Here is a 2,680-nt window from a genome sequence, read left to right as displayed (position 1 = left end):
TGTATGTGCTTATAGTGCAAATTTATAAAATGGCCAGACTGCTGCTTTTCTTTATTTATAGTTTCTGAAGGAAAAAAAAGCCAAAACCTCTGGCAAGGTGCTAAATGTTGAGGTGCTTAAAATAATGTATATCCTGCTCCAAATGCACAGCATGTGCTTTTCATCTGTTGATCTATTTAGCTAAACACATACAGATTCATTAAGTAAACCTCTTCCAAGGTGTGGCTGTTGCTAGCGGAGTGTTTGTGCAGCCCAGGCGCTGCTCACCTGGGGACAGGAGCGTCACCTTCCAGGTTAAAATAAAAGGAAACCTTGGCCACCTGCCATGACTGCAGCTGCCACAACATTGCTCAGCCTTCCTGGATTCGGCATCCTGGTGGGCAAAACTGGGTGGCCCTGTCCAGCCGGTAGGTGAGCTGGGAGCAGCCCTACCTGGGAGGAGATGAGGACTCCCTGGATGCTCCCTGCTCACAGCCTGGCTCCCTGAAGTGGGTTGATCTGTAGCAGAGAAAGAGAAGGAGAGGAAAAAAAAAAGAGAAAAGGAAGGAAAAAGAGAACTTTTTTTCTCTCCTATCTTTTGGAAATGAAAGAATATACAAGCAAGTCATATTTGCTCAAGGACATTTTTCAGTGTTGCTCTTGTTGCTGGTCTAGGGCCACAGGCGTCTGTGTGTGCCATCTTGGTCCCTCCAAGCTGCGAGGACTTTTTACCTTTCATTTTGTGCCGTGTTCGTGGCTGCTGCATGGGATCTCCCTCCTCTGTAGCAATGCCAGGAAGGTTGGTGTCCTGGCACAGCCGGGCTGGCGAGCGATCCCTTTCCTCTGTGCCAAGATGTGACCTCCTGGGAAGCAGGAGTGTCGGCTTTGTCCTGTACCCACTGCTCTGCCCCTGCTCCGTACGCCGCAGCTGGTGACAGCCTTGCCCAGGGGGACAGGGTGGTTTGTCTCCGCACTCGGGTTTAGGGCTTGGTTCAGAGACAGTTCGGGGAAAAAGCGAGAGGTAAAGCTGGGCCATTAGAGGGCACTTTTGCAATCCCGCAGAAGGAAAACGGTGCTTATTATTTCACTTAGGACTGTTTATTTTGGCGCGCTCTTAAATTCAGTGATAAACAGCAGGCAAATCCCCCCAGTCAGCAGGAATATATCAATAAAACATTGACTCAGAGTTGAAAAGAAAAGAAAACAAGATGAACTTGTAGAAAAGGGAATAAAAGGCATTTAGGAGGTGGCACAGTCTGGAGAATAAAAAAATCACACAACATATTTCACGTAATTTGTATGGCTTTACAGCGCAGCACTTAGGCCTCAGCTTGTACCTGGCTTTTAAAAATGAATCCATCTCGGAGCACGGCACACCGAGACAAGAAAATGGTTTGTTGGACGTTTCCGAGGGGTGGGTGAGAGAGGAGGAGAAGTTCATGTGCTCACATCTAGCCAGTGCATTTTCGGAGGGGCTCTGTCCATCTCATTGCCCAGGGGTGAACTTGCTCAGAAAGAAACATGGGACAAATAAATGATTTTTTTTTTTTTTTTTTTTTGCTTTCCTCTTGATGTTTGTGTGAGTAAACTATAGAGGATTTTGCTTAAAAGTCTGCCAAATTATAATGTGTGCACTGCAAAAAAGAAAATCTGTTTATTAACTGGTGTGAAAGGGTGGTATAACGCTGACAGCACAGTTTCCATAAACTGTGAGTGAGTTTTGGATGCCTCTTTGCTGTTGAGATGTCCCGCTTTTAGAAGTGTCGTGCATGAAATTTGGGCCTATTTTAAGCCTCTGAGGTTGAATATGTGAAAATGAAAGCACTCAAAATCCTATTTGTTTATATGAAGAGTATAAAACTTTTCTTTTTCAGTAACAGCTGGCAACTTTACAAGCTATTTCATGTGTGGGATGGTCCGGTGCTGCCTGCTGAGGCTGGGCAGGGATCACAGAACTAACCTTCAGGTGTCTTTTGCAGTTATTTTTAAGCTGAAATGCTTTTACAATTAGATAAAGAAATCTAAAGAGCCAAATCTGTACCTTGTCGCTACACCGTGGTTGTTAACGGGGACAGAAACATTGTCTACAGGAGTTTTTAAAGTGAATTAGCTAGAGAAATTACTTGAGAAGTGAAGCTTAGCCTAGGTAGTCCTATAATCAAAACCCGTTTATTTTAATAGAGGTTACATTGCACTGGAACTGACTATGGGAATACAGAAGATTGCAGTTTCAAGGGGTTCATGTGGAGGACGCTGTCTGCAGAAAGTGTCAGAGTTTCTTACCTAACCAAATAATCTGCCATAACTGCTGTGATTAAGTTGGAAAGAATTTCTTCCCTGTTGGCCAACGATAATACTTGAAAAATCAATAAACAGCGTGTTAGAGCACACGAAACTCATCCAGCTTAGTGTGAGAGGAGATTTCTGCTAACTTCAGTGACTCAAGTCAGGAAGTATTTTGACTGACGATCTTTGCTCCCAAAGGTCAAATGTCACTAACTTTGCTGATAAGTATCAACACTTCAGTCTGAATTCAAGGAAATATGTCTGTTGTCATCAAAAGCTAACTCAGGACCTGGTTGGGATAAATTTTGACAAATGCTGGGAAAGCTAAAGCAGGAATAGTTGCCATTGTAGTTTAACTGTAAGTAGCAATTGCATGTCTTAGGTAAAGCCCTTCACTCCTTTCCCTTCTGCAGGG

This window comes from Tauraco erythrolophus, chromosome 5 (genome assembly GCF_009769465.1).
Source record: "Tauraco erythrolophus isolate bTauEry1 chromosome 5, bTauEry1.pri, whole genome shotgun sequence".
Lineage (NCBI taxonomy): Eukaryota > Metazoa > Chordata > Aves > Musophagiformes > Musophagidae > Tauraco > Tauraco erythrolophus.
The sequence above is the reverse complement of the archived record's forward strand: the minus strand, read 5'-3'. Positions refer to the sequence as shown.